Source organism: Canis lupus, chromosome 29 (assembly GCF_011100685.1).
Source record: "Canis lupus familiaris isolate Mischka breed German Shepherd chromosome 29, alternate assembly UU_Cfam_GSD_1.0, whole genome shotgun sequence".
NCBI classification, from domain to species: domain Eukaryota; kingdom Metazoa; phylum Chordata; class Mammalia; order Carnivora; family Canidae; genus Canis; species Canis lupus.
Window position 1 is genome coordinate 7,615,650 of NC_049250.1, and position 23,814 is coordinate 7,639,463.

Genomic DNA, 23,814 nt, shown 5'->3' on the forward strand with positions numbered 1-23,814 from the left:
CCTTAGGTAATACTTCCATCATATTCATTTCTATCAGGTCTTCCTTCAGTTTAATGAGCACGAAGGGCCCACTCACCACTCTTTGTTCCATCTTTGCCCTCTCATTCCTGCCGTCAAATAAGAAGCAGCTCTCTTTTGTTCTTCCTCTTACTTCTTTTCCTTCCTCTTCCCAACCTTCCCTTTCAGTCTCATTTCCTTTTGCTACTTCCAGAATCTTCTCCATTGAATAACTCCATTTCACATCTCCGATCTCTCTCCTATCTATACAGAATTTCTTTAGTCTGTCTTCTTCTTTAAAAAATTCCTTTCAACTTTCACTCCCTTAATTCTGGTCACCCTGCCTAATGGGTGGCACCCTTGCCTTTGCCAATCCTCCCTTCTCCAACATAAAGAAAGTTATTTTGTTTGTTTTTTTTTTTTCCTCCAATGTATTTCTGAGCCTTTGCAGTCAGATTGTCACTCACGTGACCCCTGAGAAGGCGCTCCCAAATGTTACCAATGACCCCCCCAGTCTCCAGACACACATGTCACACTTGTCTCATGATCCTTGAGCTCTGCATGAGTTGGCTTTGCTTATGTCTTCCTTTTCTCCCTTGGATGTGGAGAAGCTCCAGATTCATGTCTTTCATGAACCATTCTAGGATGTTCTCCTCTTATAGGTGCTAAATAGTGGTCCTACATCACAGTTCATGGTTCCAGGATAATCCAAAAAATAGTATTCCAACCCTTCCAAATACAATATTTCCCCATGGTTCTGATTAGATCATGTGCTATGAACCAGCCCCCCCTGAAGCTTGGGGATAAAGGGAGGAATTAAAGGGATGTCTTCCTTGTTGAAGATTAGATTTGGCCGAGTACTTAGTCCCCTCTCCAGTGCTGTTAAGATATTATTTTTAAAATACTGTATGATGTATAATTTATTATTAACAGAAGAAGGATTAGTCTGAATAACCTAGCCTACCATTATTGGAAATGAAATTTCACCTAGAACTCTTATCAATTTAAAATTTGCTTTATAATTATTGATTCTTAGTCCATATTTTTCATTATAGACTAATTTGAAGGCAGCAATTGTATTCTCTTGAACTTCGCATTTTTCATAGTACTTGAAATAAAATGTTGTACATATTAAGTCTGCAATAATAGTTTTAATAAAGAATTAACTGGTTTGACCTTTACTCTAATTAGTGCAGACAATGTGAGGAAATTTTTAGATTCTCAACAGCAATAGAAAAGTAAACAATAGCCAAAAATATATCACAGATCAGACTTTGATTGAAATCAGCCAGCCTCTCCTTAAAGATAGAGAACCTTGGCATTTGGATAAAATATAACTGGCAGTCCTATTATTGATCATGGGGGAAAAATTGCATTTTGAAAAGTGACCACCCCTTCCCACCAACAACCTTTCAAGGCACCCCCTATGCCATGGAGGGTCCTTCCTCCAGGCCAGTTCCCCTCCTCACTCATTTTTCTAGGGCTGCCATACTAAAGGACCACAAACCAAGTGGTTTAAACACCAGAACTATGTTGTCTCACAGTTCTGGAAGCTAGAAGTCCCAAATCCAAGGATTGCCTCCTTGGGGCTGTGAGGGAGAAATTCTGTTCCCTGTGTCTTCCCAGCTAGTCTTTGCTGGCAATTTCTGGCATTCCGTGGCATGAGAAGTGTCATTTCTGTCTTCATCTTTTCATGTTTTTTTTCCCCTTGTGTGCATGTTTCCAAACTCCCCCTTCTTATCAGGACACTAGTCATTAGGATCCACCTCATCTTAACCAATTATATCTGCAACCACTCTAATTCCAAAAAGGTTCACATTCTGAGGTATTTGAGTACTGAGGTATATTAGTCTGGGTTCTTCAGAGAAATAGAACTAATAAGAAATACATAGGCTGAGATCTAGTCTACCTATCATTATTTTATCATCAAAGGCACCATTTTAATAACGTCATAAATGTCTCTTATTTTCTGTAGAAGTTTCTACATGGGCAGGTATTTGCTCTTCAAATCCTTTTTAGAAAGAAGTGTGCTGGCATTTCTTACTAATCAGCTGCAATTGTGTTTAAGTATTCACCCACTATATTTACAAGTTTGCAGCTGCAGTAAAACCTGCATGCTTTGGGATTTTTCAGATTGCTTCTCATACTAATTATTGTGCAAGACATAAAAGCTGCACCTGGTTTTAGAATTGTAAATATCTTCGTGAATGTGATTTTAAGAACAAGGGAAGAATGAATATATTTGGGCTGAATATATTGGGCTATCACCTAGAGATGAAACCATTACCTCAGATGAAACTGTCCTTAAGACAGGCATCATAATTTCTCTAAGGTTAAAAGACAATAAAGTTCTCTATGCCAGGAAAGGTGTTTCTGTACCACTTTCCATTACTATCTTCTCATAAAGATAGGTGTGGACAGAAGGATGGCAAGGGAGCTCGGATTCCCAGATTTTAGTGTTTCCATCAGCATCTAGCAGGAGCTGCATGATTTAGACACTCTGGGTTTAAATTTCTGGGTCAGAATTTTTTTTACAAATTAGAAATTTGACCTGACTATCCTTATGATTGTACAGGGTCTGTTGGGAAGCATCTAGATTTCATTCAGAGAACCAGAAGCCAAACACTGAAAACAATGGAAGAGAGACAATAATTTTTCTAGACTTTAATCATTAAAATGGAGACATGTATTTATACTCTGCTTTATTTTAGAAATTCCATTACTAATGAGGAAATTGTGCATATATTTCTCTGTCATTGACAGCTTTCACACAGTACAGGCTTACATCTTACATTTTCTTTTGTAATACTGCAGTTAACCATTAAAGTTGAGAAGTGGAGGGTTTAAAACCTTAATGCATTTACAAATGCATTTTCTTATTTATACCCTGAGAGATTTGGAAATTGAAGGCTGAAAAATTCTTATTTTAGGATCCTACTTTTATTTTAAGATTATAAAATTTCCTGTGGTTGCATATATTTGGGTACATTTTTTCACCTTGTTTCAATTACAAGTGTTAAATGAAGGTGAAATTCTGGACCTCCCTTAAGATGGCAAAGACTTTGACTCCTTCTTCAGCACTTTTATGAACATTGTGTTGTAGGGACTTACTCAGCCGACAGCAACCATGAAAATTTTATAATAGCAAGGCCCAGGTGGGTCATTTTTCTGGTAGAAGATCTAAAGAAGAGAGGACAGCTATTTTTGTCACTGATGTGTCAAAGTTACAATTAAGAAGGGTTTTGACAGGACGACCAGGAATGATGGTGAATCTTCAGCTTTCTCACACAGAAAATCATCCCTTAATAGAGATTCAACTCTTCTTCGGTTCTGTTAATGAATTCCTTGGGAAATTTTCTCCAGAATATAGGACTGTTATAGGACCATTTCCATTTCTTATGATAATAGGCTATAGGAAACTTCTACAGAATGAAGGTATAGTCAAGTATCCTCAGTGGTAATTTTGGAATTAAAATTACTTATTCATACTCTTGATCTCAAATGTAATTAGTTATGGATGATCTAAGATTAGGTGTTTGACGAAAATTTCTTATCTGCTTTGAAGATTTCCTGTACATTTCCATTCCTCTTCATGCAGTCAAAGGTGACACGGACGTGTTTTTACACTCCTTGGGTGACAAAGACCCTGACCTTCTTACACATGGTAAAGAAGAACTAAAGGAGCTAGGAAAAAGTCATGGCAAATGAACAAAAACTGTCTTTAGTAGAAAACTATCTTTATGTAGCACCAATTGTCCAGGGAAAGATTCTTAACATTATAATAATGCACTTATGGAACATTTTCTAAGGATTCTGAGCACTGAACAGCATTCTCAGGAATCCATATTGTGTCAAAACCCAGCTTCACCATTTATTTGCTGTGCAACCTTGGGCAGGTTACTTAACATTTTTGTGTCATTCTTTCATCATCAGTTAACGGGGCTATTGATAATCTTGACCTAACAGGGTGTCATGGGCTGATTTATGTCTCAAAAAAATCCATATGTTGAAGTCCTAATTCCCAATACCTCAGAATGTGGTTGTATTCAGAGGTAGGGTCTTTTAAAAAGTGACTAATTTACCATGAGGCCATTAAGGTGAGCCCTAATCCAATTTAACTGGTGTTTTTATATAAAAAGAGGAAATTTGTACACACTGCGGGACATGGGAGATGAGCACACTGATGAAAAGCTGTGTGACGATATAGCAAGAAAGCTGAAATCCACAAGTCAAGGAGAAAATCCTCAGGAGAAACCAATCCTGCCAACACCTTGATCTTGAACCTGTCCTCTAAGACTATGAGAAAAAAAGATCTCTGTTGTTTAAGTCACCCGGTCCCCAGCATTTTGTTACAACAGCCACAGCAAACTAATATATAGGTTATCATAAGGATGAATAAAGGTTCATGAGTTTCACTATTATTTAGTTTGTAGGATCTGTTATCTTACTTTCCACTTATATCTTCTAAATCTGTCATGAACATGGAGTAAAAATCTATAGATTAAATTATTCTACTCTATCAATACTCAAGTATGCTTTTGCAAGTATTTATCATGCCTGAGCTTCAGTTTCCATGTCCATAAAATGGGGAGACTGCGTTTTGTAATCTCTAAGAACATCATGTTCATCTGAAATCAGTGATTTAAAAATGGATTCAAAGGTTGCCTGGGTGGCTCAATCAGTTGAGCATCTGCCTTTGGCTGAGGTCATGATCTTGGGGTCCTGGGACTGAGCCCCATGTTGGGCTCCCTGCTCTTAGCAGGAAGTCTACCTCTCCATGGCCCTCTGCCACCCCCATCCCACGTGCTCTCTGTCTCTGTCTCAAATAAACAGATAAAATATTTTTTAAAAAATAATAAGTAAATAAATAAAAGTAAAAATGGATTCAGGTCTGGTGAAAGAAGCTACTCTAAGGAGTCTGGTTTAACAGTTAGGCCTGGGCTGGAAGAAAAGCAGAAAGAATGATTATCCTTATGGCTCACCAGCTCAGGGAGAGGCCTTCAGGCACCCCTCTGGAGGCCTCAGCTCAACCTGGGTCTCAGGTAAGCAAAGAAGAGAGGTTGCATGACATTCCACTAAGCTGAAGGAAGGATGAAAACAAAGTATAAGAGCACCTGTGTGGTTCAGTGGTAGAGCATCTGCCTTTGGCTCAAGTCATGATCCTGGAGCCCTGAGATCGAGTCCCCGCATTGGGCTTCCCGCAGGGAGCCTGCTTCTCCCTCTTCCTATGTCACTGCCTCTCTCTCTGTTTCCCATGAATAAATAAATAAAATCTTTAAAACACACACAATAAACACACACAAACACCAAAAAAACAAAAAACAAAAAAACCAAAGTATAAAATTAAGGGTTGGGCAGAGTGAATAACATTTTATTTAAAAATCCCTGGATGATATCAAATATGAAAAAGGAAACTTAACCAAAAGAAAAAAAAAAAAGGACTTGAAAATTAGTTGAGGAGCCATTGCTAACATTTTAGGAAAAGAAGGACATAGAATAAGAGACAAGAGAATGTGGAAATGGGTGGCAAAAATAGAACATTTTATAAATAGCCACGTGCAACTCACAGACAGTTAATATCCAATATACTTAACTCTGGCCACATAGCTCAACTTCTTCCCAAAATAAGATGTATTATTGGAAAATGGGACATAAAAAAAATTGGCTCAAATGAAGAAAAGCTGTTTGCATTTGGTTTACATTTTAGCACATTTTAAATCTCCCTTCACATAAATAGAAAATAATTAACGCAGAGATATATCACCCAAGTAATAAGCATGAAATGCAGAGATTAAATTTTTTTAATTCAAATTCAACCCTGGAAGATAAACACAAGCTCTGAGCTGCACACTCAGTTATTCTTCTTCAATTTTAATTTAGAGTATCTGTCTGCTCTTAGCCATCTGAAAATATCATTCAATTTTTTTCTGTAAAGTGAGAATGCATTTGGGAGGCTTTGCTCCCCGAGCAACCTCTCAGAGGGGTCCACTTTCAAACTTCTGCTCCATCACTGTAGAGAAAAATATAAAGTTATCTCTAGACCTAGCCATCATTGGCTAGGGAAATGATTACTCCAGAGACATTTAGTTCTCCTCCCTCACAGCCCAAAGCATAATTTCTGCTAAACAGAAATGAAGCCAAGCTCCAGCTCTCTCCAGATGGTTTAGGATATTTTATCAATGGGAAAAAATAAAAAACATAGGTAGAGATGTGTACAGTTCTCATAAAATGCACAAGTTACTAATTCAAGTAAAGCCAAAAAAAATTCTAGAATCCCATTTTCATGCTTCAACCCTTGCTACCTTACTGAATAGGCTTTTAATGAAGACAAGTCTAACAGTTTTCAGATCTGGCATATTTTCTTTAATATGTACCTTTTGTGGACAATTTAAAGGGGAGGGACTAGAAGCAACTGAAGTCTCCCACATTTTTATTTTAAAAACAAAAACCCTGTGCATCAAAAAGAAGATTCCAATCACAGACAGCAGACTGGGGCTCTCATCCTGATTTTTCCACCAAAGAACTGTGTGATCTTAGCCAAGGCACATAGATGCCAAACATTTCCATCTCCATCTCTTCATCTATCAATGAGAAGTTTATCTCTAGAAGCCCTTCCAACTCTAATATTCTTGACTCTCCAGCAATTGTATCTTCTTCTCTTCATCCTCCTTCCTTGGTCAATTGCCCTGAGCTCTGCACCAGACAGTGCAGACACAGCATCTTTTCTACCTGCAAGCAGTTGTAGCTGAAAGGCAGCCCGTGAGTGTCCAGAAGCTAAAAGTGAAGTTGTCAGTGTGTTCAGTGTGTTCATGTGTGTGTTATTGCTGTAAAGTTAAGTTTTAAGGAAGAACTGCAGACGAAACATACAAAAATCATACAGAAAATTCTTCTAAAAACAAGAACAATAGGGCAATGCAGCCCTCCGAAGAGTTCCATATTTGCAAAGCTACCATAATTAACAGAACAGCACTGCTGCACGGATAGATAGGGAGACTGGAAGGGAAGAGAGAGTCCAGAAATAAATCCACTTACAGAGGAGATTTTAGTTAGGAGCAAGGGTGGCTTTGCATATTAGTGGGCACAAGATGGACATCTGCATCAGCAAGTAGCCACTGGGAAAAAAAATAAGTTAGATCGCTAACTTCCTCTTTATTCGGAAGTAAATTCCAAGAGTCTGAAAGATTTCAACATTAAAAAACAACAATGCAACATTTATAAGCAAGTAAGAAGAAGCCCTGGGAAATTACTTTCATTATCTCAAAGTTGGAAAAGTCTTTCTTATTAATAAAGAGTCAAAATCTAGGAGCCATTTAAAAGGGGGAGGTCTTTAAAATAAATAAATAAATAAATAAATAAATAAATAAATAGATAGATAGATAAATAAATAAATAAATAAATAAATAAATGGAGGAGAAGGGATTCAACTGCATTAAATTATTTTCCAATTGTCTATGTTGGAAAAAAAAAAAACACACATGACAGTTTAAAAAAAAAATCTGTCATTACCGGGAAGTAGGAGAAAAACAACCTTGTCTTGTTAAAGCTCATGGAATTTAGCTCAAGACAGAGGCAGGGCTCTGCTACATCTGAGCAAGTGTCCAAGCTTCAGGTTTTAAGAGGCTTGAAATGAAGCCGCAGAGAGCATGAAGACCTGCCAAGTTGCAGGCTTCATTTCAAGAGAAGTGAGAAGCCACTAAAGCATTGTAAAAAGGCTTATTCAGAATTGTATTTTTGAAAGACCGCTGTGGCTGCAAAGTAGACCATGAGTTGGGGGAGGGGGGAGGGCAGGAGTAGTCCTGGGCTTGGAGATAAGCAAGCATCATTGAGACACATAGGGACGGGATTAGGAATGGGGTTTGTGCAGAGGAGGAAAGAGCTGAGGGTAAGGCCTCAGCCTCCTGCTTGAGCAATTTAAGTGGATGTTGAGCAAGAAAACACCAGACTGGCAAGATTCAGTTAATCGTCACAATAATATTATGAGGTAGAAATCACTATTCTCGTTTTACTGATGACAAAATCAAGGCTGAGAGGGGTTAAGCTAAGTTCAAGATCACAGAGCAGACAGTCAAGCCATTGACCACAGAGTTGATATTCTTACCTTACTATGCTGAAATGATGGTTCCGGGTCTGCTGACTCCACCTCTTCCTCCAACTGGGAGATACTGGAGGCTACGGGAAGGGTCATAGTGAGTATTGGAAAGCAGACCGTCCCTAGAGCCAGAGTCTCCTGGATCCCAGTGACACCACAATATTCCTTCAATACCATTTATCCCTGGTGCTTACCTCTGAAGGCACAGAGATGGTTGGGGCAGCAGGCAGCCTGGAGCATCAGGGGTGCTCGCTGGAAGGGGTGGTGGGTGTGGGTGTAGTTTGGAGCCTGCCAGGACCCCCCAAGCATGCTGATCTCCAGGGTCCCCCACGTGCAGACATTCAAACCTTCAAAAAGACAGATTGAGAATCTCTCTATTAAATGCCTGATGCTGATTCTAATATCTTTCCAGGCTTTATCTGACATTGCTTTTTTGCTCCACGCTTACAGCAGGCCCGAGGCATAGTCTCTCCTGGGCTGGGAGGGGACTGATGTGCGACCCCCCATGTGCCCTTGACCAAAAAGAGGAGGAGTAGGAGGTAAGAGCTCTAAGCTTAGGATTCCTACAGACTAGGCTCAAATCCTGGCTTGCCACCCCTGACTCCATGGCCTTAGCTGAGTTCTGAAGATGAGGTCATATTTTATAGGGATTTGGAAAATATTTTATAGCACCTTCCACATGGCAAGCATTCAACAAATGGTGGCCATTATATTTATTAAACTATACTATGTGTATTATATATTTATATGTATTTCAATACTCCAAATATTATTTCCTCTCATATCATTTTATATTATCATGTGTATTACAATTTGTATTAATTCCGCTAGAATTTGGCAGCTTTGAAAGGGAAAAGGCAGTCACAAAGGGCCCGAAGGCTGTGGGTGGAAGGGAAGTGCTGGGATCCTGCCCAGACCATAGTAAGTGGGGAGGCTGAGTTTCGGTGCCAGCATGTCTAGGGGCCCTCCAGCTCATCCCCTTCCACAATCTCTTCAGCATCCATCCCTACCCCTACCTCCCAGGCTCCTTTTTCTTCCCAATTCTGCTCCTCGGCCAATCTCTCCATGCATAAACTGCCACTACCTTCTGAAACTGTTCTGGAATTATAGAAACCCCATTCTGGTCCTCCACACCTTTTCTGGACCTGGCAGTTAACACAGTGGGCAACACAGACACCCTCAGGGGGCCGTCCCATGACTACGACACGTTCCTTCACTCACCAAGTCTCTGTTTTCTTTCAGTGCTGATACTGGACCGCAGAAGACAGCACTTTGCATGGAACACAGAACTGACACCCTCCTCCACACAGGATGAATGAGTTCAGCAAACGCTCAGCAAACATTAACTAGTTTTATTAAAGCATCCAATCTCCTTTAACAGGTTTGTATTTCAGAATGATAGAAGACATTGAAGTTTTATTACACTTTTTAAAGCCAAAAATAACTGGTTAGTGCAATTTTTTAAATTTTTTTTATTATTATTTTTTTTTACCATATAAAGTACAGGAGCTTTCGTTCCATTCACAGTAACTTCACATTGACTGGAACTTCCTACGTCTCATGAAGTGGAGTCAGTGAGGCCAGGGTCCTCATGGGGCTCTGTTCCTAACTAACAGATCTTAGCCGGCTTATTTCACTTTCCTGATCTCAGGAAATCTTTTAAGTGAAGGGTGTGAGCTAAGAACATCTCTCATACCAGCAGAAGTGTCTTTCGCTGAAGACATAGCTATAAGGATATGCAAGCCCACGCGGCCCTAGCACATAAGGTGGGCTTCGTAAATGCTTATGGAATAAGCAAACAAATCTCAATGTGTAGATTTAAAACAAGGAGACACAGAGCTGAAAGGATTTAGCTAAGATCAAGGACCCCTTCAGTGACAAGGCCAGGACGAAAATTCATCACTTGATGTGGAGTTCCAAATTCAGCCCTGTCCCTAACTCGCTTACCAATTCTTGGTCTAAAACCCCCAGTCAGAAGAAAATGGAAACAGGACAGTGCATTTCTTTTAGCATCAATTGCTTTGTTATCTCCAAGCCCAGTTTAGTTCTGTTTCCATAGCTCCTGGGAACATTGACTTTTTGATCTGAAGTAAATCTTAATTCTCTCTTTCCCCTTTCTAAAACAAATGCAAAGTAACCATTTCATTGCTCTAGTATTTCTTTATAATCTGAAATGAGCCTTTGAAAAACCAATTTGGTGAAGACATGCTATCTTTTATCTGTATTATGTTCATGATTTGAAAACTCCTTATTGAGACAGTTTTCACAATATTCATTTTTTATTTCTTTGAGCTCTACGCCTGATAATTTTCATAACTGTCTCAGGCTCCCTTGTTTCCAGTTCTTGTGTATTTTGTAAGCTTCCCATGTGTGTCCTGAGTTGTTCTTCATTTCCCTTCTAGACCAGATGGGTTTCTACAGTTCCTTTATACCGTCATTATAACCACTAGTAGTTTTATTTCTGTAGTTGCGGTCTCTCTAACTCCTTTTATGTTTAGACAGATGTGGTTTTGCTTTGTCGCCTTGAAATGATTAACGGCCCAGGATGAGATATCTCCCTAACAAAACAACTTACTTTTTTTCTGAGGTTCGTTTGGAAATCCATGAACCATGTCCATGAACAATAAGAGGGAAATTGAATTAAGCAGTTCCACTCTTTGGCCAATTTTCCCCTTCTTTGTATTTATTCTCAAAGAGCTCAAAATGAGGTATTTATCTGTTATGGAAATGAAATTATTTTTCTGATTATCCCAGATTATTTTTCATTCAGTTATTTTGTTGTGACTCTTCAGGATCTCTCCTAAAATTAGCAGGTAGTGAGGTCCAGGGCTTGTAGCTGTCAGTGCGTAACACAGTGGACCAGGGGCTTCCACTCCCCATCCACCACCACCTGGACACTCTCCCAGGACCAAATGCCACAGGAGCTGAGCCCTCATCAACTTTCATGGAGTTCTGCTGAAGGCCAACAACCTCTCTAGGACACCATCTGGAGAGGAGTCCATTTCCCAAGAACCATTCCTGGAATTTCAAGATAAGGACAAACAAGAGGACTGGCAAGTTTGGTTTGAAGCAAAGGTATATACATTGTGTGGCATTTATTAAGATAGGTAGCCTATGGCATAGCCAAGTATGGGATATTGGGCATCAGGTATGAAGCTCAGGACAGCAATGTGGGTGGAAACATATAGATAAGCTAATCAATGATGATACAAAAGATATTTGGAACTTGAGGAGAAGCTCTCAGAGAGCAGGAAGGCCTGTAAGAGCACCCTGAGGACCACCAGTATTTCTGTAAGCAGTGGGTAACCCAATGGAAAGCAAAAAGGAACAATCTGAGAAATAGAGGTAAAATAAGAAGAATATAATACCACAGAGGGAAAATAGAAGAGAGTGAATGAAGAAAGAAAGCATTGCTAAGAATGTGAAATGCTGCCAAAAGATAAAGACAGAGATGTGTCCGCTGGATTTGTATTGAGATGTAATCCATATACCATCAAATTCATCCTCTTAAAGCTTACAATTCAGTGATTTCTACTATATTCACAAGGCTATGCAATCATCACCACAGTATAATTACAGAACATTTCCAACACTCCCAAAAAGAACCTGTATATGGTTAGCAGTCAGTTCCCATGGCCTCCTCCCCACAGTCCCTACCACTGACTTTCTGTTTCAATGGATTTGCCTATTTGGGACATTTTTTTTTTTAGAGATTTTATTTACTTATTCATAAAAGACACAGAGAGAAAGAGAGGCAGAGACATAGGCAGAGGGAGAAGCAGGCTCCATGAAAGAAGCCCAATGTGGGACTTGATCCCGGGACCCTGGGATCATGACCTGAGCCAAAGGCAGATGCTCAACCACTGAGCCACCCAGCTGTCCCTATTTGGGACATTTCAAATAAATAGAATCATATATGTGTCTGCTTTCATTCCTTCAGCATATTTTCAGGATTCATCCATGTCACAGTATATATCACTATTTCATTCCTTTTTATGGCTGAATACTATTCCATCCATACCAACTCATGTTTAAAGCAGGGCTGGTCCCTTGTACTCAAAAAGATGTGAACCCCTCACCCCACTGGGAGGTAGAAAAAAGATAAGTAAGCAAGCTTTTTCTTCTTCCTAAGATTCAATACAGCTACCTATCATGAGAAGCTCTGCTCTCCACTGTCTATTTAAGGTGGGGTCAGTGATTATTACCAATCACATCAAGAGTGTGCAGAGGGAGGGGTGCCTGGGTGGCTCAGTCGGTTAAATGTCCAATTCTTGATTGTGACTCAGGTCATGATCTCAGGGTCCAGGGATGGAGCTCCACATTGGGTTCCACACTCCACGTAGAGTCTACCTGAGATTCTTTCTCTCCCTCTGTTTCTGCCCCTTCCCTCACATGCTGTCTCTAAGTAAATAAATTAATTAAATTAAAAATATATATATTTTATGAAGAAGTAGAAGGCTGCAAGAGGATTCAGAGACTTCAGAAGGCATATATAATGTGTACTCTTATGCACTTTATGTTTTCATACATTGTTTAAAAATTATTTTGTTGATAGTATTTTAGGTTTCTTTTAATTTGGCATTGTTAGGAATAATACTGCTAATACAAGTCTTTTCATGGACATATGTTTTCATTTCCCTTGAGTAAATATCTAGTGGTATGATTTTTGGATCATAGACAGTGGTACCTTTACTTTTGTAAGAAATGGGCACAAGGTTTTCCAAAGTAGTTGCCTGATTATATCCTCCCGCAGGAGAAAGGTTTAATTGCTCTGTATCTTCCTCAACACTTGGTTTTGTCAGTTTTTTTAATTTAGTTAAGTGGTATCTTGTTGGGGTTTTAATTCACATTTCTCTGATAACTTGATGTAGGGCATCCTTTTGCTGCTTATTGGACATTTGTATTCTTTATTTTTTTTAATGTTATCTGTTCAAGACTTTCATCCATTTGCTAAAAGAATCGTCTTACTATTGAGTTCTGACAAGACATTTGTCAGATATACATATTGTGAATATTTTCCCCTAGTCTGTGGCTTGCTTTTTCATTGTCTTCACAGTGTCCTTGAAGAGCAGAAGTTTTTAATTCTGATAGACTCTAATCTGAATTCTTTTCTATTAGTATTGGTCTTTTGCATCTAAGAAATACTTGTCTACTCCAAGGTCATGAAGATTTTCTCCTATTTTTTTTTTCTTTCTTAGCTTCTGCTTCTAGGACAAATACATGTCAAATTAAATTTTATATACAGTGTGAGGTATGGGTTGCAGTGCATTTTTTTATTCAGTTAAACCAGCTCCAACTACGGGAACATTATCTTGTTCCACATTGAATTATTTAGGCATCATTGTTGAAAATCAGTTGAGCATATATGTGTGAATCTATTTCTGGACTCTATTGTATACATGTACCCAGTATCCCACTGTCTTTAGGTTAAGTTTTGTTTTGTTTTGTTTCATTTGCGGTAAGTTTTGAAATGAGGTAGTTTGGATCCTACAACTGTTTTCCTTTTTCAAAATTAGTTTGCATTGCCATATAGATTTTAGAGTCAGACTGTAGATTTCTACTCCTGCCCCCCAAAGAAAGCCTTTTAGAATTTTTTTTTGATAGAAACAATAGAATTTTATTAAGCAAGGGTACAGAGAAAGCTCTCAGAAGTGAGAGGAGTGCCAACAGGGTTGCCCCTGTTGGAATTTCTTTAATGGAAATTGTTAAATCTATGCACCAATTTGGGGAGATATGATATCTTATCAATATTGAGGTTTCCAAAAATATGAACGTAGTATATATATCCTCATTTATGTAAACCTGATTAAATTACTCCCAGCAATATTTTATAATTTCAGGATAGTGGTCTTACACATGCAGTACATTAAATTTTGAAAATGTTCAATTCCATTAAAAAAGATGAAAATGCTTGTAATTTGTAAAACATTGGCAAAGACTTTTAAAGTATTTTAAGTATAGATAACTTAGCAAGCAAAATCTCTGTTAGAACAGACAATTCACAAAATGTTAAGATTCATAAAATGTGTTAGATAAAGATACATAGTTACAAAGTAGCGCATATATGTGCTAAAGATAGGTAAAAAGGGTGGAAAGAGTAAAAAATGCCTAATGTTCATGCAGCACCTGAATACTACATATTCATAATACACTAAATACACTGGAGGTGCTAAATATTCATCATATATTAAACATGTATGAGGCATATACTGTAGTAAATATAAAAGAAGCTCAAAATATTCAGGATACACTAAATATTTATGAGCACTCAATATTCGAAAGGCCTTAATTCACCACCATCAGTGACATCCATGTTGACCTCAAAAAAAACAGACCCTATGCCTGTTTGACAAGCTAATAGCACACTACACTGATGGCCAGGTTTTATTGTGCCTTCATCTCTTCAATTGAGCAAGGGCGTGTCACTGGTCCAGTGTTTGAGTCCTCTTGCTCAAACCTCATTTCTTGTTCTTATAACCATGTCATCAGTGGAGAAGGCTGATAAGGCAGAACAAGTGAGCATAGCATGGCCCAGAATGTGGCCCTTCCATTTGCCTGCAAACTCTCCAAAGTGTGTTAAAATACCCGGTTACCTTTTTCCTTGCTTTTTTTTTTTTTTTTTTGCTTTGTGTTGTTAATTAATTACATAAACCAAGTGATCTGTGGCTTTTTATTTTTTGTTTTTATTTGAGACAATTTCTTAGAGAAGTTTTAAGTTTATGGCAAAATTGAGGGGAAGATACAAATATTTCCCTTATCTCTCCCTGCCCCCACACTTGCGAGTCTCCCCCACAGTGTGTACATTTGTTACGATTAAAGAAGCTGTACTGACACATCATAATCACCCAAACTCTGGTAACACAGTGATTCTCTTTTGGTATTTTACATTTTATGGGTTTGGACAAATGTATAATGACATGTATCCATCATTACAGTATCATACAGTATTTTCACTACACTAGAAACCCTCAGTGTATCACCTATTCATCCCTTCCCCTGCACCAACCCCCTCGCAACCACTGTTTTGTTTTTTGTTTTGTTTTGTTTTGTTTTCACGACTCCATAGTTTTGCCTTTGTCAGAACGTCATATACTTGGAATCATACAATTTGTAGCCTTTCAGATTGTTCACTTTTCAGGCTGTCCAGCTTCTTACTTGTCGTTAGGACAGAGGGGCACTTTCCTAGCTCCTTACATGCAGAACTGGAAACCTGAAGTCCCAGATTTTGTGATTTGGGCTTTAATTTGATGTTCCAACTTAACCTGTGAGCCCTTCTGTTACCTGTGGGATATCTTAAAGATAATTTTCCAAGTGGAAGTATATCATTTGTTCATTTACTCCTGGGTGTTTACTGATTTCCAGTGTCATTGTGAATGCAATTTATTATTTAATTTTCCAATTATTTGGTGCTAGTACATAGAAATGGTACCATTTTTGTATACTGATTTGCATATTGATAATTTTGTATATATCCTGTGACCTCTTAAATTCACTTGTTAACTTTGAAAGGTTTTTCTTATTTTGGTAGATTCCTTATGATATTCTATATATGCAATTGTGTCATCTGTAACTAAAGATAGTTTTCTCTTTTGCTTTCCAATCTATGTACCTTTTTTTTCCTGCTTTATTTCATTGACTAGAAAATAGTGTTGAACAGAAGTGATGAGTGGGCACTTTTGCCTTGTCCCTGTCTTAGAGGGAAAGTGTTCAGTATATCACCACTAAGATGTCAGACATATCAAGTTGAGAAATATCTGTTCTGGTCCCATATGGCTGAGAATTTTTATCATGAATGTGTGCTGAATTTTATGGAGTGCTTTTTCTACATCTATTGAAATGATCATATAGTGCTTCTCTTTCATTCTAATAATATGGTGAATTAAGGTGATTGATATTTTTAAATTTTGGATCACCTTTTTATTCCTGGTATAAACCTCACTTCATGATGTATTTTCATTTTTATATATTGCTAGAATAAACTTGTTAAAAATTTGTCAAGGATTTTTGCATCCAAGTTCATGGAGAATATTGATCTGTAATTTTCTTTACATTAATACGTTTTCCAGGTTTTGATATCAGGCTTACGATGGTCTCTTAATATGAATTAGGATGTGCTTCTTCCTCTATTTGCTGAAATAGCTTTGTAATATTGTTATTATTTTGTTTTTCTTCTTTATTAACTGACAGATTTCATCAGCTAAGTCATGGGGCCTGAAATTTTCTTTATGGGAAGGTTTGTGGTAATGAATTTAACTTATTTAATGACTACAGAACTAAAGTTTCTATTTTTTCTTGAGTGAGCTTTGGTAATTTGTGCTTTTCAAAGACTTTGCTAATTTTATATAATTATTAAATTTACTGGCATGAAGTTTTTCTTAATATGCCCTTATGATTTAATCTAAATGTCTATAGGATCTATAGTGATTTCCTCTCTTTCATTCTTAATGTTGTCGATTGGTGTTCCTTCTCTCTTTTCCATATCGGTCTTGATCAGAATTTATTAAGCTTATTAATATTTTCAAATAGCTGATTTTAATTTGTCAGTTTTTCTCTAGTCTGTTTGCTTTGTTTTCTGGAGACATTTGATTTTAGATCTTTGTCATCAGCTGGAATCTCTAAAAGTAGGTGATGAGCTGGAGTTTTCTGTGCAGAGTATTTGTTGGAATCTGCAACTGTGAATAGAAAGGAAGGGGAGTGAGCAGGATTGGGCAGAGGGAAAAGTCAAACTGTACTGAGCCTTGACAGAGCTTCAGCCTACCCGATAGGGAGCTCTGATGCATAACATGGCTTGTTAAAGTTCCCACACTGGGCTGAAGGGGCCAGGTCTTTATGCCTCTGCCTCAATCAGTAATTAGATGTGGAACACATTGGGAAGGGCATGCTTTGAGTGAAGTAGTTCTCTGCATATGTGGCAAATATGAAGGCCCACTTCTGACAAGCTGGGCAAGTCCTTCTTTGAAAAAGAGTCTGATAGAGTACCTCCATGTTCACCATAGTTTTGACTTTCATCCAGTCTCATTAAGTGGAATGTTTGGTCCATTTACATTTAATATAATTATTAATATAGTTGGGTTTTAATCTATCCTTTTTTTTGCTTGTTTTCCATTAGTTCATATGATTTTTGTTGTTTCTATTCTTCCTTTCCTGCTTTCATTTGGGTTAATCAAATAATTTTTAATATTCCATTTTATTTTTTATACTGGCTTTTTAGCTATGCTTCTTTTTATTTTCTTAATAAGTGCATCTTTAATTCATTACAAACCACTGTCAGGCCTCCACTTCTAGCCATAATGGGGTAACACGGATTGTATTTATCATCCTACCTGAAACAACTGAAAACCAAACAAAATACATGAAACAAGTTTTCAGACATTGGGCACCAGGCAGTGCTGCCTATTAGCCAATTCCTGAGACTTACCTTATATGTCTTAGAGATTTAGAATGGGAGATTTACAATTTCAGAGATTTTACAGTGGGAGAGTCAGTCTGTTGATTATTAAACTTTGTCATTAATAATAACTAATATTGACACAGTACTTTCACAACAACTTTTATTACTCAGTATTTCTTAATTGAGCTGAGCAATTGGATTTGAGTCATTTAATCTGATCCTTGTATAAAGAAGAGTTTCTTCAGGCTATGAGGAGAGTGTGAACAGACTTTACAGCCTAGGAGCACCTACTGTGTTCCAACCATCTTACTTCAATATCTTTGTCTAATTCCTCATAACAATCCTGTGAGGAACATATTGTTATCCACAGCCATCAAAAGGGGGTATGGGACTCAGAGAAGTTTATCCAATGGCAATTTATCCAATGTTACTCAGTCAATAAGTGAGGCTTGATGGTCAGACACCAAGTCCAGTGTTCTCCTCCTGTTAACCTTTACTCTCCAGCTTTTTCCTCCCCACAACCACTTAAGGCAGGTTTCCAAGGTTCTAAGAGAGTTAACAACCTGACCAAAGTACCCAGGAAGTAAGTGTTTGATGCAGGTATTTTTGTCTTCAGATTTGGATGGTAGCAAAAAGATTGATTATCAAATGAAGCCCATTTCTACTATATACCCTTCAGTCAAGAGAATTATTTTGTTATAATTCATTTCTGAAAACCTGTCCACATCTGTGACTTTGATTTCAGAAATTCTTTGCAGCTATTGACACTGATACATTAAGACAAAATGTGCTCCAGGATATTTTGCTAAACCACATAGTTAATATTGTAGATGGATAAAATAATGCATCTGATGTCATTTCAATTTTTTCTTTGATTGTTTGTGATCATCCTGATGGTTTAGTAATAGAGACTGCAGATGGCAGCTGTAATACACATACACTCTCTCTTTCACACACACACACACACACACACACACACACACACACACCAGAAGCAGGGCTTGATTGAGGAAGTATTTGATGCTCATCAGCATTCATCATCCACTTACCACTGTGACATATTCTAGGAAGAGAGGAATTATATATCCTGTTCTCTCCATATCCATTTTTCCAGAGTCTTCTCACTAAGCACACCAACTAAAGAAATATTACAGTAGTATAGGAGGTCATGCCCTATCTCCTGATGCATCAGGCTAGAGGATTCCCTGGTGGGGGTAAGAGAAAAATAAATAAAAATGTGAGGTTTATGAATTGTCTCTCTTCAGGAATGTGAGTGAAACTGTCACTTGGTGATGAATTTGACTTCTCGGCTGCTGGGATGCTCCAAACAAAGAATGATTACTGGATGTCACTTGGCACTAAGTTTAAGGCAGACAGTAAACCTTGATTAAGCAGAAACATAAACCCATCCAAATTTTTTATAGCTTATAACTTGGGGGGAGAAACTATGGTCATAAGGAAACCAGATTATTTTAAGATTTATTCAAAAAATTACTGTGCCAGTCATGCCCTGGGGTTAGTGAAAACTTGGCTGTATTTCCTATGCATTTTCCAGAAGAAACCAGGGCAGGGGTCTTGATGTTATGATGACTGCAAGGCATTACAGTAGCTTCAACCTTCAAAGAAAGATTCCATTTTGCTCAGAATATTGCACTTACTAAGCTACTAAGACAGAAACACCAAAACACACACTTTGGACAGACTTTACAGCAACAAAACGAACTGTGCAGGCTAACCCATTAAATAATGTTATTCTTTCATCAAAAAATATCAGTTTCTCCACCTTCTGCCTCTTATTTTCTAAAGCAGAGAAAAATAAAATGTCTAGGTGGATGAAAGATTAGCAGCCCTAAGTGGTAATGGGCCCTACTTCACATGCATGGGGCTTCTGCTGAGGAAGACACTTGTCTCCTCTAGTTATGATAGCAGGTTGAGCTCCACTGCCATTTCTGATATTGCTTTGGAGGAGCTATATTTATTATACATCATGCATGTATTTATTCATTTATGGCAAACATCTTTGGAGCAGGCACTCTGAGATAGTCAAATGAGCAAAACACAGATGAGCTCAAGGTCCAAATAAGGATCTAAGTTTATAGTCAGATACACTTCAGTTCATTGGGATGGGCAAGGACCCATCTCACTGCATCGAGACTAACAGTGCCCTTGGGGCTGCAGATAAGATGTGATCAAGCAAAATTTTATAAAAAGTCAATAGGGATGGGTCTTGAACAAAAATGGGAATTCTTCAGGCATTTGGAAGAGCAACAAATTGCCCTTACCCAGGGCCATTCCCCAAGCAAAGTGATCCATCTTCGTGTCCTTCTGATTCTTACCCCAGCTAGGGGGCAACAGGCTGTCCACATGCACTGTCACTATGGCTTACTCATTTTACCTCTTCTTAGGGAAATATCCTCTTGGAGTAGGAAGAATGAAAGATGTGATGATGGCAGGTGGCAGCCACTATGAGATGGCTGTGGGTCCCCACAGCCACAGGGGTCCTTGGAGGCCACAGGCTAAGAACACAGCCATTAGTGCTACATCTGATTTTTACCCAGATCCCTCACCTCAAAAGAATTCAAGAGGCTAGCAACATTTCAGGGATGAAACAGGCAAAATAGCAACTCTTCATCTTTGTGCAGAACTTACTGTTATTTAAGTAGAAAGTTAGAATGGGGCATGTCTCAGAGGTCTGTAAGTTTCCCAGGGTTTACTGTTAAAACACAAACCCTGATCTCATGAAGGTATCTCCTAGAAAAGCTTCATACTTTCAGTTTTCATGGATCCAAATATTAGTATATGCAGGACGCCTGGGTGGCTCAGTGGTTGAACATCTGCCTTCGGCTCAGGGTGTGATCCTATGGTCCTGAGATGGAATTGAGCATCAGATTCCTGCATGGAGCCTGCTTCTCCCTCTACCTATGTTTCTGTCTCTGTCTCTGTCTCTGTCTCTCTCTCTGTGTCTCTCATGAATAAATAAAATCTTTAAAACAAACGAATAAAAATCCAAATATTAGTATATGCAATTTGTTAAGACCCCTGCCTTCTAGGTATTAGGTATGGATGGCTCTTTGGAACACCCAGAACCTTTTGGCCCAGCCAGGAGGTCTACCAGATGGAATCTCCAGTCAGTTTACATATATGAAAGATGAATGTGAAACAAAGGACAGGGGCACTGGTGAATGCAGAATGGAGAGGAGAGACATTTCCAGTTGTCAGTCCTGAGGGTCCTTGCACCTACTGTTCCTTCTGCCTGTGGGGCTCTTACCCCCAGTGCCTTCAAGGTGCACTCCTTCTCATCTTGGGCTTCATCTGACACCTGCTCAGAAAAGCCTTCCCTAACTACCAGCACTGCCCCTATATCCAGAGATTGTTCTTTTCTCAGCACCTTGTTGCAATTTTTATCATCACTGCATAATGATCTTGATACTATGGGGTAAGTTACTTTCATTCTGTGTCTCCCATTAGATTGTCTGTCTTCTTCACTGCTAAACAAGCAGAAAGTGTCTGGCACAAAGAAGGATCCAGTTGATCCTTGACACGTGGTGCCAGTTTGAGGAAACAGGTAGGAGCCAGGGAAGGAGGAGCTTCGGTCTCTCTGGAAGCGGTTTTGGGGAGCTGGCCCTGCAAGCTCAAGACATAGCCTGTAAATGAATTTCTCTCTCAAAAGTAACTCAGTCACTCACTGCTCCTTATGCTCTGAAATAAAGGTTCCAAAAATATTAACCACGAGGAGCAACATGAGACATCATTGCAATTGATATTTTAAAGAGGAAGAGGAAACCCTCTCTTTTTAAAGCATTTTCATCTCCACCAGGTGATTACTTCTCTGTGGACTGATAGTTTTATTTCTGTAGAATATTTGAAGATAACCTGAGTCTGCCAACTACAATATAAACATGAAATTGCTTTATACTGAATCTAAGGGTTGGGAGGATTACTATAATTTGAGAACCATGATAAAATAAAATGAACAGGACATTAAAGTAACTGCGACCAGTTATTTTAGAGAGAACCCCACCGGGATTAATGAAGGTTAAACTTTAATTCGGTTAGAAGCACAACTTTTGAAGACATGAGGAAAATACTTATCTATGAATGCACACATTGCCAAAGGGAATGAAGTATGAGCTAAAGGGGCCTTCCTTTAAGAAAATACAAGTTTCACCTTCATCTTGAAAATAAGAGCTTCTAGAGAGTGTCTTTTTATCAGCCGTCCCTTTGGTATGAGCACGGGGCCCCTAGTTAGATAAATGAGAGTAGTACATGTTCATGCAGAGGGTGTAGGCGTCTCTGTCCATCACCATTCCAGACAGCCTGCTTTTTAAGGTTGCCTTTTGTGAATGTTCGCTTGTGGATGTAATTTGGCATGTCGAGGGGAGGGGAGAAGCACTGTAATATATTCCGCTGATTCTTCAGCTTGGAAGTGATGAAGTGAACTGAAACTAATTCAAGGCTCTACTTTACATTTTTGGCAAATGAGCAAATATGCAGATTCGTACCAAACAGATGTGTCTGCCAGTTACCCCAGTAGCAGTTCCAGAAGATGAGGTTCACTGAGCTAGTGCTCCAATTAGTGAGAACATCGTAACAAGTATATAATTATTCTGCAACCTGTTGAGCTTTCATCTGCTATCAATTTCATTTCATTTAAGCCCAATTCAGGCTGAACTTGCAGTGAACTCTATCATTTCAATTGGAGCTCATAGATTGGCACAACTTTTGTGTCTGACATGTGCTTTGAGGTGGTGGTCAGGAAATTGCCTTTGAAACGGTCACAGTTTGTATTCACGTGGTCTCTCTGACTGATTATAAAGCTTTCTGGGCACTGCAATCAGGATTATTTACAGTACTCTCCAATATTACCATAGTAAATTGCTTCCAGTGGCGGGGGGACGTGCATTCTGAAAGAGAGAGGGTAGTTTAATAGATATCTTGTGTTAGCTTTCAGTCTACTCATGCAGTTAACTGGTCTGTCACAAGGCACCTGGTGCTGTGCTGGAGATACAGAGCTGCTAAGATGTGGTTTCTGTGATCGTGGAACTCAGAATGAGAAAGGAAGTCCAGTAACCCAGACAGATTTCAGCACAATGAAATTTGAGGGGGCAGAAAGTGAAGGAATAAACTAGACATCCTGGAAACATTGAAAATTCGGTAAGTGAGCACACCTGGAGAGGTCTGGGAAGGCTTCCCAGAGGAGAGGATATTTGAGAAGAGTCTCCAAGGGTTTTAAAAAAAATTTCCAGGTAGAAGAAGAATGGAGATAAGGGGTGAACTCCAGGTCAAAGAGACACATGCAAGGACATGGACCCATGAAAGAACAGGATATACTTTAAAAACACTGAGACTTCAACAAAGAAAACATGAGAAACTAAGGGAAGAGACTGGAACAAAGGGTCCCAAACATCTTGGTTTATTGCAACTTACATATCTCAGTCATTTTTCAGGCACCTTGAGGCCAAAGGGAATAGCTAAAAGCTTCATTTATGAAATAGCATTTAATCCAAATGATTTATTTAGTTATTTAATGTTTAGTTCAAATAACATTTAATTTGCAACAAAGAAAAAATATTTATTTCATTCTTAAAGAACTACAATTACTTATTTGGGGAATGTGTGTATCAGGCGGGCTACCCTAGAGCCTCTCAGATCTTTGAATCAGATTGAACACAGCCATGCTGCTTCCCATTCCACATTGGTTTTCATGCAGTATTTGGCACTTTATCAGAGCTCCTGCCAACATCCCAGTTTCACAAAGATATTTATTCAACAGATTGTGTCACCATCTAATGTTGAAACTGTAGCCTGTCCTTAACTAGTAGCACTTAGTTTAGAATATCTTGAACTCATAAATTTAAAACATTCCTGCACTGCCCCTATAGTTTTCTTGCAGTAGATCAATGGAACAGAATAGAGAACCCAGAAATAGGCCCTCAACTCTATGGTCAACTAATATTCGACAAAGGAGGAAAGACTATCCGCTGGAAAAGGACAGTCTCTTCAATAAATGGTGCTGGAAAAACTGGACAGCCACGTGCAAAAGAATGAAACTAGACCATTCTCTTACACCATACACAAAGATAAACTCAAAATGGTTGAAAAATCTAAATGTGAGACAAGAATCCATCCAAATCCTAGAGGAGAACACAGGCAACACCCTTTTTGAACTTGGCCACAGCAACTTCTTGCAAGATACACCTATGAAGGCAAGGGAAACAAAAGCAGAAATGAACTGTTGGGACTTAATCAAGATAAAAAGGTTCTGCACAGCAAAGGAAACAGTCAACAAAACTAAAAGACAACCTACAGAATGGGAGAAGATATTTGCAATGACATA

General features: G+C 38.6%; 1 long non-coding RNA gene across 1 annotated transcript in view; it reads left to right on the top strand.

Moving 5' to 3' along the window:
* LOC102156572 overlaps window positions 1–23,814 on the top strand; it is a 35,969-nt gene that overhangs the window by 8,812 nt on the left and 3,343 nt on the right. The window contains exon 2 of the long non-coding RNA XR_005380962.1: window positions 9,329–9,467. This is a non-coding gene — a long non-coding RNA (uncharacterized LOC102156572). The remainder of the gene's footprint in view (window positions 1–9,328; window positions 9,468–23,814) is intronic.